The sequence below is a fragment of the Orcinus orca genome, chromosome 15, assembly GCF_937001465.1.
Source record: "Orcinus orca chromosome 15, mOrcOrc1.1, whole genome shotgun sequence".
Classification (NCBI taxonomy): Eukaryota; Metazoa; Chordata; class Mammalia; order Artiodactyla; family Delphinidae; genus Orcinus; species Orcinus orca.
In genome coordinates this window covers 44,239,753-44,256,716 of record NC_064573.1, presented here as the reverse complement: position 1 = coordinate 44,256,716, position 16,964 = coordinate 44,239,753, and the positions used below count along the sequence as shown (strand labels likewise).

General features: G+C 33.8%; 1 long non-coding RNA gene across 1 annotated transcript in view; it reads left to right on the top strand.

Moving 5' to 3' along the window:
- The first annotated feature begins 617 nt into the window (after positions 1 to 617).
- Positions 618 to 16,964, top strand: part of LOC125961244 (uncharacterized) — a 122,400-nt gene continuing 106,053 nt past the window's right edge. The window contains exon 1 of the long non-coding RNA XR_007471674.1: positions 618 to 771. This is a non-coding gene — a long non-coding RNA (uncharacterized LOC125961244). The remainder of the gene's footprint in view (positions 772 to 16,964) is intronic.

Sequence of the window (16,964 nt, the reverse complement as noted above, 5' to 3'; positions counted from 1 at the left end):
CCAAATGTATTACGAGTTTTTGTTAAGTTCAAAGGGCTGTTAGTAACATACAACTTGTTCTTCACTCCACACCATATTATAAAGCCCACGTTTAGTTCTGAGTTACAGTCACCTTGTAGACAAAGCTGGATTTCTTCTGGTAACATTTGCAGTCCAAGATTTCCTTTTGCAAGTGCACATGAATACATTGTTGTGGGTAGTGTAAAAGTCTTGTTAAAGACGAAGTCACAGTATAAGAATACATTGTACACCTTTATACCTAATGTAGTCCTTTATTTCCTATGGAGAAAAAAAAAATAGGACTGAATGAGACAGAGAGGTTTGTAGTAACATGAAGAGTTGTATCCCAAGTTACATTAACAGAATGATCCAACAGAATATTGAAGGAGTGCTTCTGAGAAGATACACATTCATTCTGGTTCATCTGTACCACGGAAGCTTATACAATGAAGTGTTTTATACATTAGCAATAGTTCTGTCATATCTAAGCTAGATAACTTATCAAAAGACACTGCCTTCCATCCTGAGGGCTGATAACATTGTAGACGGGCCTGGGGGTGAGCGTGGTAAAGTCTGAGCGTGACTTTACCATTGTTGGTGGTTTCACCTTTATTCTTTTTTTTTTTTTTTTTTTTTTTTGCAGTACACGGGCCTCTCACTGTTGTGGCCTCTCCCGTTGCGGAGCACAGGCTCCGGACGCGCAGGCTCAGCGCCCATGGCGGACTCTCAACCACTGCGCCATCAGGGAAGCCCCACCTTTATTCTTAAAAGGTATTTATGACAGCTACAGAATTCAAGGTTGTCAATTGTTTGCTTTTAGCACTCCAAGATATTTCATTTTACTTGGGCCTCTTTTTTTTTTTTTCTGTGAAGTCCGTTATCACTCTAATTTTAGTTCCTTTGCAAGTAATAACTTTGTTTTTTGCCCTAAAATGTTACTCTTTGGTTTTAGTTTTAAATAGTTTCACTATGATATGTTTGAGAATAGTTTTCTTTGCATTTATCCTATTTGGGTTCTTATGTTTACTTAGTCTTTGGATTTACTTTGCCTCTGCTCACACTCTTTCTGCCTCTTCATACTTATGTCCATATTTTATTTGTCTTATCTTCAAGATTTTTAATTGTCTTTTCAGTTGTGTTACCTATTGTTAACTTCATTTAATTTTTAACTTCAATTATAATATTTTTATCCCAGGTCAAAATCTTATTTTAATTATCTGAATGAGTCTTTGATTACTTTTTATTTAAGCAAACTTATGAATTTTTAGAGTAAACCGTGTTGCTATGTCATTCAAAAACTTATATGCTGCCAGGAAGTCATCATTTTATTTAATTTAAATTTTGAAGTTTTGTTTTTAACATTTAATTCCCTGGAAATTGTTCATTTCCCTGGAATGATGTGAAGTAAATGACCCATTTCGTTTGTTCATATAGATAATTATATTTTACCTCTACTTACTGTAAATCTGTCTCTCTGATCTGGCTTGCCGGGTCTGTTATGTCTTCTATACAGGTATCTGTTTCTGGGCTCACTATTCTATTTCATTGATCTTTCAGTCTACATCATTTCAGAAAAGCCAATATCAATTTTCATGGACCCTGATATCTTATAGATAGAATCCTCACTCCTTATTGTTCTTTTTCAGAGGGTTTTTCTTATTCTCAGCCCTTTCTGAGTTCATACACACTTTAAAATTTCTTTAAAACCATAGATCAATTTGGAGAGAATTTTACTCTACACTATTAACTTCTCCTTTCCATGAACATAGCGTATATCTCCATTTTTTTAAGATCTTCTCCCGTGCTTTTGCAATATATTTTCATGTTTTATCTTTGTAAAATAAATGTGAAATAAAAATTATTTTCTCATTACAAAGTAAATACATGTAGACACATCTGCACCTAATATTTCTTCATTGTCTTTTGAAGAATTACCTTTTACTCCTCAGAAACTTTCTTATTTTGAGTCTGGGACATTATATTCCTCAATAGGCATTGGCGACTCTGGCCACAGTACAGAGAAATGGCTAAAGCATTTGTCTGTCTCTTTCTAGATGAGTTCAAGGAGTAGTGTAAGGATTCATTCTATGGGGAAAAAAGCCTCATGCACTCAAAAGATAGTTTTTGTTGTTGTTTGGTTTTTGGTGTGTGTGTGTATATAACTGTATCAAGCAATTCCTCAAGTCAGGACATCAGCTTTAGCACCTGGAGGAAAAGCAGCATTGGTTACAGGCTTTCCTTAAATTGTAATGTCAGCCTGAGTTCAGAGAGGGAGGGGTGGATGACTCCTTCCACAGTGGCAGGTATTTTTACCTGTTTCTTTTCCATTAATCTTCACAAAAGCTTTGCTTTTGTGCTTTCCTGCTATTAACCCCATGAACTTAAGGTGGGCCTTTGCAGAATATATTCCCAGTAAAGAGTAGGAGATTAATGTCCAAGACTGATTGGTATGCATTGTTATTAATGCAGTTGATAATTTTTTTCATGTGTATGTATCACTTTTTAGCTCTTCTTGTTTGTAAAAAGAATTTTTACTTAGAATTTTCTCAGTTTATGGAGAATTTATATATTACAAGGTTACGGGTTAGTATGGATTTTAATAATAGCAGTAAATATCAAGGAACTTGAAATGCTTTCGAGTGAAATTAGATTTTGAACCAAGAGAATAATTTGTGGGATCTAGGTTATTTTGTACATTATTCCTTGACAAGTATTATGTCTGCCTCTCTCAGTTTCTGTTTTTCATCATTGCTTCTGGTAGACACACCTCATCATACTTGGGTGATTATCTTTATGTATCTTGTTTTAATCTGCAATTATTTCTCTCAATAGTTTAAACATATCATATGCCTATTAAGCAATTGTACTTTCTCTTATATAAACTATGTGTTGGTAACCTTTGCCAATTTTCTAGTCATTGTTTTTAACAAAATGTTTTAAATTATTTTCCACCAAACTATGACGAAGTAGTTCCTTGTATCCCTTTAAAGATATGAATTTGGTGTTCTTGCTCTTCTTTCTTGAATTTTTAGTGTGAAGAATAGTCTATAATTTTCTGAACTGCAAATGTCCATTATTTATTTGTCCTTTTTATTCATTTTTGTCAAAATGGTTTAAGAATTATTAACCTATAACATCAGCATTTATTTTTCCATTGCATCTCACTTACCTACATTTTTAAGCATCTACAACATGTTTTCTAGGGATACTTTGTTTAAAAATTTGGAATTAAAAAAAAAAAAACTTTAGTCCCTATCATAAAAACTATGCATTCTAATAGTGGGAATACTCATGAAAAAATATAATTGCAATTAACAATTATAGTTGCTTTATTTCTGCAGGGTAGTTTTTTTTCTTTTTTTTTTAACTACCAACTTTTTCAATATCAAGATCTTTAGGTTAAACAGCTTATTAGTGATTTGGAAAAACTCTTTCATATTTAATAGACAGTAAGTTTTTGGTTATATATTTACTATTTATTACCCTTATCAATTATTTAAAAATTCCACTGGGAATAGCATGTTGGAAATTTTCTCCTCAGAATTCTCAACTGAGATCTATTTTATTTTGGGCCTGTTGTGTGAATTTCTCTTCTCCATGCTTCAACACCTTTCTAAATGTTTCAAAAATATTTTACATTTATTTTTTTCACTGTCCAGTGCATTCTGAAACTCCAGATTTGCTTTTGTATGTGATTTTTGTTTGTTTGTTTGTCTTATAGCTATTGCTTGCCTTCTTATGTCTCAAATATATTTCTTTTATTTTGCTTTTGATCATTGCCTTATTCTAATTCTATTTTCTTTATTGGAACACTTAATCATTCACAAGTTGGTTTCAGATAAATTGCCTTCTATCTGTTACTGTATCTCAATTTTTGATCTGATACACTTCCTGTGCATTCTAGAACATTTTCTTAATTTTTTTCTCATGCATTAAATTTAATTGCCCTCACTATTTGTTCCTGTTTTATACATGCAATGAAGATGTTATGCCCACAGAGATTATGGCTTTGTTGCATTATCTTCTTATCTCTGCTCTTTGCCTTCCCATGGTAGCCTTATGTTTAGTAAAGGCAATTGCATCTTGAAGATTTTGTAAAAATCAATGTGTCATTTTCTAAAAATTTTCTATTTATAGGACAGCATGTCTCCTACAAACTTCTCACCTTCAAGTTGTGTTTCAGTAATAGAACTCAGATTGCTATTTGCATTTCATTCTACCCATTGAGCATGAACCACAAGAGTATGACCTATATTTAATCATGTCCCTGTGTTTCAGGTAATGAAACATCCTGGCTTCCTCTAGTGGCTGATAATGCTCTATTATAGGATTCTCTTTTTAATAATCATTCCCAATGACTATGCTTTTTTTTTTTTAATTCAGAGGTTAATGTTGAAAACCATTTATGTTCAAGTCCAATATACCTTCTGAAGACAATTTACACTATTTTCAATTCCTATTGTTTACATTTGAATTTGAAACTCCTCACATATTCTCACTATGCTTTTGCTAATGCGGTTTCTTCTTTTACAAGTTCTAACCACAAATCCATAGCCTTCAAAAACCAAACATGCTCTGATGATATATATGTATTATATATAATTCCCAGCTGGTGAATATATCTATATATATATGGCTACTTTTTATGAGTGTATGCCTCTATTTTACCTTTTTTAACTTGGCTTATGGCTTAACAAGACTAAAGTCATCTTAGTTGCCACCATTTCTTTGCAAAACAATCAAATAGTGATGGGAACATATTGGTATTAGGCACTAAAAACATGCTTACTGCATAAGAGGATGAATGAACTTCCTCCATGAAATGCTAGATTGTGATAGCCTATGCTGAGCTTCTATGGTTTGAAAGCACATAAAATGCACTCATGCAAATTAAATATATTTTTAACGATGCTCATAGAAAGCAAATTCATGTCGCTTGAGCAAAAATACAAAATGCTGTAAATCCTTGTCATAAAACTTGGCTAGTTATACGTATATTAATTATATAATGATTTTCCCACTTTAAAATAGATGCATTAATGGACTGCCCAGCTCTATCTTATTTATTCATTTTTTTCTGTTGAAGTGGAGAACACTCATTTTAATGCTAGCAAACCTTGCAAACATGTATTATCCCATGAATTGTCAGTTAGAAAATTATGAAATTAAGGCAGTTTTCTTTTGTCTTTTTCTTCTCAAATTTCAAGGTTGCTTTTGGCATATTGATAAGAGGCCTTTTTTTTTAACATCCAAAATAATAAACACAGAGATTACTACTAATTATAACACCTTTTTGGGTCTCTTTGCCTTTTATTTTTGTTATCATAAGCTGAATATAATCTTGCCCACTTTTATTCTTTTGACACTTTGTCATTTGGAGCATATTTCAAAATGTAAATATTCCTTCTTGCCCTGGAAAAGTTGTACAATAAATCCAACTATTTTGACCTTTTCAGTATTCTACATTTTGACTGGTTGTCTGTTCCAATCTTAAATTTCTGGGGTGGTAAACAGGAAAAGTTGGGCATGGCAAGCGAATCAAATTACAGAATACTAAAAAGGTCACAGTAGGATGGTTTTAACTTCAAAGAACATAAGAGATAGGGAAAATATTTATAATATTTGAAAAAGGAGTAAATGTAATTTTATATGTGTTTTTAACAAATCAGTAATGAAAGCCAATGTTTACTACAATTTTTAAATTATATTTGGACTACATCTGAAGAGTCAGTAAGCATATTCTTTCTGCAAATTTAATATAACTAATTCTAGATTCCTTATAATTAATAATATATCAAATACTCTTAAGCAGGAAATCTTAATTGCATTACTGCAGATAGTATTTAACAAATAACAACTGCATAATAGTGTGAATTTCCTTCTCTCCTTTCCATCCAAGATGGCATAAAATACTGACAAAAAAGCCCAGATGGAAGATGAACTTTACTTAATTTATTCTCACTCACTGAAATTTCCCACAATCGGGTGTATTTTTCCCCTTCCTACATGAGGCTCAGAGGACTGATCTTTTTATTGTGCTATTTCTTTCATTGATGGATAGCTTCTCAAATGTTAAATACATTTAAACAAAAATCAATTGTTCACATCAATCAGAGAGAAAACTTTTTCAAAACACACACAGGGATTTTGGCTGAATGTCTCCAGTAATGTGACTTTAAAACATTATACAGGTGTAAACTAATGTGTACATCTGTGTTGCAAGCTGTTATCTAGAGATGAAAACACTGCTTGTCTTTTAAAACTGTGGAAAAATGTCGTAAAATATGGTGACTTTTTAGTTATTAAAAATGTTTCCTAAATTTTCACAGTCAAGTGAAAGATTCAGTTACTTAATTCTAATCAATTAGCTCTCAGCTCAGCACATTATCTCAGGGACACATGTTTATGGGGCCACCACAATCTCCAGTATTGCTTGTGCTCAAACCAAAGTTGGGGGGATGCTCAGCCCAGAAGTAAGCATGTCACATTTAGCTACAACCCCTTAGCCAGAACTAGTCAGTATACCTAATCACATGTAGGGGGGCCAGAAAGTGAAATACTACTGTATGGATAGGACAAGGAGCTATAAATATTCTATTAGCTGTGCTAATAACTACCTCAAGGAGCAATAAAAACTTGGAAAAATACACTCTATATTTAAATATAGGTCCACTTTTTTTAAATCCCAAACAGTAGAGCCAGATGAGTTTTGAAGTCCACTTTTATCTTCCTTTGGACTTTGGCAAAGTTATATGACACAAATAGCTGAAGGAGACCTAGTAATTACAGCTGTTCCTCAACTTAGAATGCGGTAACATCCTGAAAATATTGTAAGTCGAAAGTGCATTTAATACACTTAACCTACCAAGTATCCCAGCTTACCCTAGCCTCCGTTAAACTTGCTCAGAACATTTACATTAGCCAACAGCTGAGCAAAATCATCTAACACAAAGCCTTTTTTTAATAATAAGTACTGAATATCTCATGTAATTTATTGAATACTGTACTCTAAGTGAAAAACAGAATGTTTGTCTGGGTAAAGAGTGATTGTAAGTGTATCAGTTGTTTACCCTGCTGATTGTGGGGCTGACTGGAAGCTGTGGCTGCCTAGCATCAATGAGAGAGCATTGTAGGGCATATTGCTAGCACAGGAAAAGATCAAAATTCAAAATTTGAAGTATAATTTCTACTGAATGCTTAAAATTTTGTACCATCATAAATGGAAAAATTGTAAATCGAAGAATCGTAAGTCAGGAACTGTCTGTACTTCCCTGAGTATAGCCTTCCCTGAGTGTGGCTTTGTAATTAATTCATAGATGCATACTGCTGGATTGAAATTACCTGAGCAGGGAGGGTACCGATTGCCCCCAAAGTGTAGCTTAAATTAACTTTGACACCTAATATTGCATCATGTGAGATGCCTGAAGTGCGTCACAAATATAAAAATAATTATTTGCACACGTGGCCTATATTATTTGGGAATCAATCCATCAGAAGTTAGAGAAGCAGGACTCAAGACAGTTTAAGCAAAAAGGTTAATTTAATAAAATGTTATTAATGTGGCTTGAGGAATTCAATGACAGTAATGAGGTTGGGCTCAGGAAAAACTAGAGCTAGGAAAACAAATATCATCAGAATTAACTGTCTTGTATTGTGGCTTGTCTTTGCAAATCTTTTATTTTAATGCGCGTAGGCTTCATTTCCTTTTCTAGCCAGCATGATTTGATACACTTAAAAAAAAAAAAAGTTTAAGCACACAAAGGCTTAGTTTCAAATCCAGTTTTTCTGAGTAAATGTCCTGAAGCAGATCCCCAAATCTAGGCCATCAGGCCATGCTGTGAGGTAATGGGGTAAATTGGTGGTGTTATCCAGGTGGATGATTCACCCAGGATGACTAACTAACTACATCACCAAGGATAGCCAACTGGAACAGAGTCACAAAGTTACTCGAGTACACTCACTGCAGTGAGTTTATAGAAGGTTTGGATCCCAGATTGGTGTAGTAAATACCATATTACTCTGTTGTGTACATTTTCTACTGCTCCTCTAGACTACTTGTGCTCAGATGTTATCATTAATGGCCATTATCTATGAATTCCCAACACATATTAAATAGTAAAAATATATTTATTGAGTACATAGTAAAAATTTAAATATCCCTGACAACATATTGCAAGTATTTTCAAATGCCAGAAATTTATGGAATCTGTTTATTTCCACCTGAGTCACTTTATTCAGTGTTTTCTTTAATATAAAAAATAAAACTCCCTCTGTAGTAGATGCTGTCACTTGCTAAATTGAAATTTATTTTCTCCTACTTTTTAAAATAATCTCTGTTTTGTTCAATTGGCCACTCTTACGCTACAGAGACCTTGTATATCATAGCAAGCTAAACTCATCCTCCAGTCCAGTGTACACAATCGCACTTGTCTATAATTAAAGTAGAAACAGGCCAAGTTGAATCAGGACATAGAACAGGGTATTCCCAAGGTAAATGTTACTAATTAAAGGTAGGTACATGTCTTATACTGGCCTGATACAAATGAAAAAAAAAAAAAATCTTTCATCTTATTGCTACTGAAGAAGTTTCCTTTCTTTCACACTAGATATGAAAAAGAGCCAGTTGCCCTAGGTTCTGCTAATAGCCATCTTGCAAACATGAAAATGAGTCTGACGCAGTGCTAGCATAAACAAGGTGAAACAGAATCACCAAGAAACAGAACCCAGATTTACCATATCTGGTACTTGTCCTTCTTTGGAACGTCCTGCTGTATGTGACAGTTTCAGTTTTTCTCCAAGTTTATTTGAAAAAGGCTTTTTTGTTCTTCATAGCTTAAGGCAGGCAAAAGAGTGCATCATCCCTAAATGTATTTTTGCTTTTGAGTTATTTTAAAAAATAAAATGGCCCAGAATACCTCAGTGTCTGAAAATAATGCATATTAGACTCTACTGTTATTTATTCTGCTCAGCTTAATTCATAGATGAATTGTTACTTGTTTTACCAACATCAGCTTTCAAAGTATGCTGTGTATTAATAGTGTAAAAAAATTAAAGACATATTTACTTTTTTCAATCATGAAAGTTTACCTGTTCAAATTTTAAATAATCCCTTATATTTTCAATATAACCAATCAGAATTTGTTTAATTAATCTTAGACTCAGATTACCATATGCATTTCAAAATAGTTGATAGAGTTTTATGGAGCCTTATAGCCAGATTTTTATTATGTCAGACATCTGTTCTCCCTACATTTCACTTTAATTGTCCACTCTTCTCTAGAAAAATAAGCATCTTTTAGGCTTTTTTTTCCATTTCCAACATGATGCTCACAAGTGCATTTTATGACCTCTATTTCTAAAAGATTTGACAGAGAAATAGACTAGAGATTTTATTGTTTAATAAAAGTATGAAGTAGTTAATAATAAAAAAGAAAATTACAAATTTAATTCAGAATTGTCATTAAAATTAGCTTTATACCCTTCCATTTACTGGTAGGCTAGAAGTGGGAACCGAAAGTTGTTTAACACAGTCTGTTTCCCAAATCATCTTTAGATATGCAGCAATGAAAACCTTTATCTTAAAAGATGTCTTTACACCCTCATATTGGAAGCAAAAGTTAACCAATGGATATTTTAAAGATTAAACAAAGGAACACTATAGGGCAATTCTAAAGGCAGTACAACATTGCAGGGAAGAATGGAAAGCTTTAAAAAGAGCATTAACTGAGATGGCAGTAAGAACAAAAGGAGGCAGAGAGTAATTGCCCAAGTTGGAGGATAGCCAAGATCCTGAGGTGTATGTGCCCATGAGGGCAGACCTTGAGTATCTCAGGTGAATCAAGCAACACGTGCCCTTCTTCAAGATATAGAACTTCTATAATTATTGTAAAAGGGACTTATAACTGTATTTTAGAACAGTGACTTAATTCAAGTATAAAAAAATAAAATAATTGCTATAATATTTTTTCCAAAGGAAGACTCATATATAACAAGAAAATCATTTTTAAAAGTGTTTAAACAGTGTATGGGTAATATTAGCTACATTTAAGCCTTCTAACATAACTGGATACATTAGATAATCCAACGTGAACTTTTATTTTGTGTTTTTTTCTTCTAGATTTATTGAGATATAATTGACATATATCTGTGTGTATGTTTAAGGTGTACAGTATAGTGGTTTGACATACATCAGGAAATAATTACCACAATAAGTTTAATGAACATCCATCATCTCATTAGATACAAAATAAAAGAAAAGGAAAAATTGTATTTTCCTTGCGATGAGAACTCTTAGGACTTTGTTTTTTAATTAATTTTTATTGTAGTATAGTTGCTTTACAATGTTGTGTTAGTTTCTGCTGTACAGCAAAGTGAATCAGCTATACATATACAAATACATATATGCCCTCTTTTTTGGATTTCCTTCCCATTTAGGTCACCACAGAGGACTGAGTAGAGTTCCCTGTGCTAAACAGTAGGTTCTCATTAGTTGTCTGTTTTATACATAGTAGTGTATATATGTCAATCCCAATCTCCCAATTCATCCCCCACCTCCCTCCTTGGTATCCATATGTTTGTTCTCTACATCCGTGTCTCTATTTCTGCTTTGCAAATAAGTTCATCTGTACCATTTTATAGATTCCACATATATGTGTTAATATACGATATTTGTTTTTCTCTTTCTGACTTACTTCACTCTGTTTGAGTCTCTAGGTCCATCCACGTCTCTGCAAATGACCCAATTTCATTCCTTCTTATGGCTGAGTAATATTCCATTGTATATATGTACCACATCTTCTTTATCCATTTCTTTGTTGATAGACATTTAAGTTGCTTCCATGTCCTGACTATTGTGAATAGTGCTTCAATGAACACTGGGGTGCATGTATCTTTTTCAATTACGGTTTCCTCTGGTTATATGTCCAGGAGTGAGATTGCTGGGTCATATGGTTGTTCTATTTTTAGTTTTTTAAGGAACCTCCATACTGTCCTCCATAGAGGCTGTATCAATTTATAGTCCCACCAACAGTGTAGAGGGTTCCCTTTTCTCCACACCCCCTCCAGCATTTACTGTTTGTAGATTTTTTGATGATAGCCATTCTGACCAGTGTGAGGTGAAACCTCATTGTAGTTTTGATTTGCAATTGTCCAATAATTAGTGACGTTGAGCAGCTTTTCATGAGTTTGTTGGCCATATGTATGTCTTCTTTGGAGAAATGTCTATTTAGGTCTTCTGCTCAGTTTTTGATAGGGTTGCTTGTTTTTTTTGATATTGAGCTGCATGAGCTGTTTATATATTTTGGAGACTAATCCTTTGTCAGTTGCTTTATCTGTAAATATTTTCTCCTATTCTGAGGGTTGTCTTTTTGTCTTGTTTATGGTTTCCTTTGCTGTGCAAAGCTTTGCTGTGCAAAGCTTTTAAGTTTCATTAGGTCCCATTACTTTATTTTTGTTTTTATTTCCATTTCTCTAGAAGGGGGGTCAAAAAGAATCTTGCTGTGATTTATGTCATAGAGTGTTCTGCCTATGTTTTCCTCTAAGAGTTTTATAGTGTCTGCCCTTACATTTAGGTCTTTAATCCATTTTGAGTTTATTTTTGTGTATGGTGTTTGGGAGTGTTCTAATTTCATTCTTTTACATGTAGCTGTCCAGTTTTCCCAGCACCAGTTATTGAAGAGGCTGTCTTTTCTCCATTGTATATTCTTGCCTCCTTTGTCATAGATTAGGTGACCATAGGTGCATGGCCTTATCTCTGGGCTTTCTACTCTGTTCCATTGATCCATGTTTCTGTTTTTGTTCCAGTACCATACTGTCTTTATTACTGTAGCTTTGTAGTATAGTCTGAAGTCTGGGAGCCTGATTCCTCCAGCTCCATTTTTCTTTCTCAAGATTGCTTTGGCTATTCAAGGTCTTTTGTGTTTCCATACAAAGTGTGAAATTTTTTGTTCTAGTTCTGTGAAAAATGCCATTGGTAATTTGATAGGGATTGCATTGAATCTGTAGATCGCTTTGGATAGTATAGTCATTTTCACAATATTGATTCTTCCAGTCCAAGAACATGGTACATCTCTCCATCTGTTTGTGTCATCTTTGATTTCTTTTGTCCATATCTTACAGTTTTCTCAGTACAGGTCTTTTGCCCCCTTAAATAGGTTTATTCCTAGGTATTTTATTGTTTTTGTTGCAATGGTAAATGGGATTGTTTCCTTAATTTCTCTTTCTGATCTTTCGTTGTTAGTGTACAGGAATGCAAGAGATTTCTGTCTATTAATTTTGTATCCTGCGACTTTACTAAATTCATTGATCAGCTCTAGTAGTTTTCTGGTGGCATGTTTAGGAATTTTTGTGTATGGTATCATGTCATCTGCAAACAGTGACTGTTTTACTTCTTCTTTTCTGATCTGGATTCCCTTTATTTCTTTTTTTTCTCTGATTGCTGTGGCTAAAACTTACAAAACTATGTTGAATTATAGTGATGATAGTGGACATCCTTGTCCTCTTCCTCATCTTAGAGGAAATGCTTTCACAGTTTTTCACCATTGAGAATGATGTTTGCTGCTGGCTTTGTCATATATGGCTTTTATTATGTTGAGGTAATTTCCCTGTTTGTGCACTTTCTGGAGAGTTTTTCTCATAAATGGGTGTTGAATTTGGTCAAAAGCTTTTTCTGTATTTAATGAGATCATATCATTTTTACTCTTCAATTTGTTGATTTCGTGTATCACATTGATTGATCCGTGTATATTGAAAAATGTTGCATCACTGGGATAAATCCCAATTTATCATGGTGTATGATTCCTTAATGTGTTGGTGGATTCTGTTTGCTAGTATTTTGCTGAGGATTTTTGCATCTATGTTCATCAGTGATATTGGTCTATAATTTTCTTATTTTGTTATATCTTTGTCTGGTTTTGATATCAGGGTGATGGTGACCTCTTGAATGTGCTTGAGAATGTTCCTCTCTGCAATTTTTGGAAGAGTTTGAGAAGGATATATGTAAGCTCTTCTCTAAATGTCTGATAGAATTCACCTGTGAAGCCATCTAGTCCTGGAGTTTTGCTTGTTGGAAGATTTTTAATCACAGTTTCAATTTCATTACTCGTGATTGGTCTGTTCATATTTTCTGTTTCTTCCTGGTTCAGTCTTGGAAGCTTGTACCTTCCTAGATATGTGTCCATTTCTTCCAGGTTGTCCATTTTATTGGCATATAGTTGCTTGTAGTAGTCTCTTATGATCCTTTGTATTTCTGAGGTGTCAGTTGGAACTTCTCATTTTTCATTTGTAATTTTATTGATTTGAGTCCTCTCCCTTTTTTCCTTAATGAGTCTGGCTAAAAGTTTATCCGTTTTCTTTATCTTCTCAAAGAACCAGCTTTTAGTTTCATTGATCTTTGCTGTTGTTTTCTTCATTTCTATATCATTTATTTCTGCTCTGATCTTTATGATTTCTTTCCTTCTACTAACTTTGGGTTTTGTTTGTTCTTCTTTCTCTAGTTGCTTTAGGTGTAAGGCTAGTTATTTATTTGAGATTTGTCTTGTTTCTTTTTTCTGTGTGTGGTACATGGGCCTCTTACTGTTGTGGCCTCTCCCGTTGTGGAGCACAGGCTCCGGACACGCAGGCTCAGTGGCCATGGCTCACAGGCCCAGCCGCTCCGTGGCATGTGGGATCTTCCCAGACTGGGGCACGAACCCGTGTCCCCTGCATCGGCAGGCGGACTCTCAACCACTGTGCCACCAGGGAAGCCCTGTCTTGTTTCTTGAGGTGGGATTGTATTAGTATAAACTTTACTCTTAGAACTGCTTTTGCTGCATCCCATAGGTCTTGGGTCATTGTGTTTTCATTGTCATTTGTTTCTACATATTTTTTTGAGTCCCTCTTTGATTTCTTCAGTGATCCATTGGTTATTTACTAGCTTATTGTTAGCCTCCATGTGTTTGTGGTTTTTACAGTTTTTCCCCTGTAGTTGATTTCTAATCTCACAGTGTTATGCTTGGAAAAGATGCTTGATACGATTTCAATTTTCTTAAACTTACCGAGGCTTGGATTGTGACCCAAGATGTGATCTGCCCTGGAGAATATTCCATGTGCACTTGAGAAGAGAGTGTATTCTGCTGCTCTCAGATGGAATGTCTTATAAATATCAATTAAGTCTGTCTGGTCTAATGTGTCATTTAGGGCTTGTGTTTCCTTATTATTTTTCTGTCTGGATGATCTGTCCATTGGAGGACTTACTTTCTTAACAACTTTTACATATAACATACAGCAGTTTTAATTATATTAATCATACTGTACATTACATACCTCATACCTGTCTTATAACTGGAAGTTTGTACCTTTTGATCACCTTTGTGACCATACAAAGATATTACATTATTATTGACTATGTTCCCCATGCTATACATTTGATCTTTGTGACTCATTTATTTTAAAACTGGAAGTTTGTACCCCTAATTTCCCTAACCTGTTTCATTCATCCTCCCATACCCTCTGGCAACCAACAGTTTGTTCTCTGTATGTAAACTCTGTTTCTATTTTGTTATGTTTGTATATTTGTTTTACTTTTTAGATTTCATATGTAAGTGAAATCAGATTTGTTTTTCTCTGTCTGACTTATTTCTCTTAGCATAATACCCATTAGGTCCATCCATGTAATCTCAAATGGCAAGATTTCATCCTTTTTATGGCTGAATAATATTCCATTATATATATATATATATATATATATATGTAAAATGTCTTCTTTATCCATTCATCTATTCATAGGCACTTAGGTTGCTTTTCTTGCCTATTGTGAATAAAGCTGCAATGAACATAGGAGTGCATATATATTTTCAAATTAGTGTTTTTGTTTCCTTTGGAAAAGATATTTTTATGTTTCAAATTAACTGAAACAAAATCATATCATTATGTGTAAATTTTAGATAATCACTTTAACTCTTTACTGTCATATTAAGATATGACCTAAATGCTTATACTTCATTTATTTTCCAGTGAAATACTACTTTTAAATACTATTTAAATGGTTACTATTATATGTTGTTTTGTACCACGGTGCATTTTCCAGACAAAATACTTATAGTTTCATAATAAAGATAACCCCATACTCTATATTTATTTATTGTGCAATACATTCTCCATACTTAACTAGGTGGGAGAAAAAATAAAATGGGTACCAATGAAATTGCACTGGTATCATCTCTCCTTTGAAACAATGGACTTTTTACCTTACCACTTAACAAATAAGTTGACCGCAAGTTTGTCAGACAAGAATTTTGTTCCCAAGTTATTTTTTCTATCCAAATATCCATCAAAATCCAGTTGTATTAAGTTGTCTGGAAATATATGCTGAGTTGCTCCTTTAGGACAAGAGTTAGGTATTCAGAAGAGAAAACAATATAATAGAGTGCATATATGCTTGCCAAATATAGACAAGTAATAACGTAAAATCTGATACATTATCAGTTTCATCATCTTTCGAATCCTTGTGATATGGCTTATAAAAAAAATGCTGAGCTTTTCTCTTAGTCCCAACTATTTAGCAACCTGGTTCTATTATCAAGAGAAAAATTAATTTATGAAAAACAAATAAGCTTGGGGTAAGCATAATTAATTCTATCACATTAAGCTAAGATTTATTTTGATCCTAATTAAGGTATAGTCATTAGCTGAACTCCTCAATTCTTGAAACTTTTCCATAACCAGAATCAAGAACTTTGAGTTTCCCTTCTTTTTTTTTTTTTTTCGGTACGCGGGCCTCTCACTGTTGTGGCCTCTCCCGTTGCGGAGCACAGGCTCCAGACGCACAGGCTCAGTGGCCATGGCTCACGGGCCTAGCCGCTCCGCGGCATGTGGGATCTTCCCAGACCGGGGCATGAACCCATGTCCCCTGCATCGGCAGGCGGACTCTCAACCACTGTGCCACCAGGGAAGCCCGAGTTTCCCTTCTTTGCTAAGAAAAGACTTTATATGGCCTTACCCTATTGTATTTGCTCTGCATCATTATATTTAATTTCTCTTTCTACTATCCCCTTTAAATTTTTAAAGATCCTCCATTACTTTATATTACTCAGCACTTTACTATTAGATTATTCTTTCTAGTGAAAAAAATCTATATTTATCCCACTTTCTCTTTGTTTTCCTTTGATTTGTTTGACTTTTGTGTATTGAAATATGTTTGACATAATGTGTAATTTTAGGTGTACAACACGTTGACTTGCTACCTTTATATATTCTAATATAATTGACATTTCTATCGCATCACATAATTGTCATTTCTTTTTGTGGTTGGAATAACTACGATCTGGTCTCTGTTTTCATTTTTTTTTTAATTTTGCGTATTTGACTGAAAATCTTAGTTGAAATGCACATAAGAGTGAATGCAAGCTGAAGTTTTTGCTTATTAGTTTGGTGGCAACTATGCTGAAAGAGCTGCACATGGGCTTGTGTGTATTTTACTGATGCCTTTCAAATACTTATCATAGTTCTTGGCACATAATAAACACTCAATAAATATTCACTGATCAAATGATGGCATTAAAAAAATGACTGAGTGAATGAAAATTCATAAACATGTAAAGTGTCTGGATATTTGCAAGGTGTGATTAGTGATTTTTTCTTTTCTACAGTTCTTTCTGGCAGTACATGTTTTATATATTTTAATGCAGCATAATAGTGGCAACTTTGAATAAAGATCACACTGAAACTACCACCGATGACATTTTATCTCACAAAAAAGAAAAATAGAAAGGATTTCATTATAAAAGTAATCTCTATAGGTTAAAATTTGTTGCATGAATCTTAAAATTATGTCACAATGACATTTAGCACATGGATATAGTAGTCGGAATTATGAAGGGATTTATTTTCTAAATTGAAAAATACTATTTTCCTGGCTATGTGTCTACATTGCATGCATTCCTGGATCTATATTAAACAGGCAAGTTGGCTTCTCATTTAAATGACTT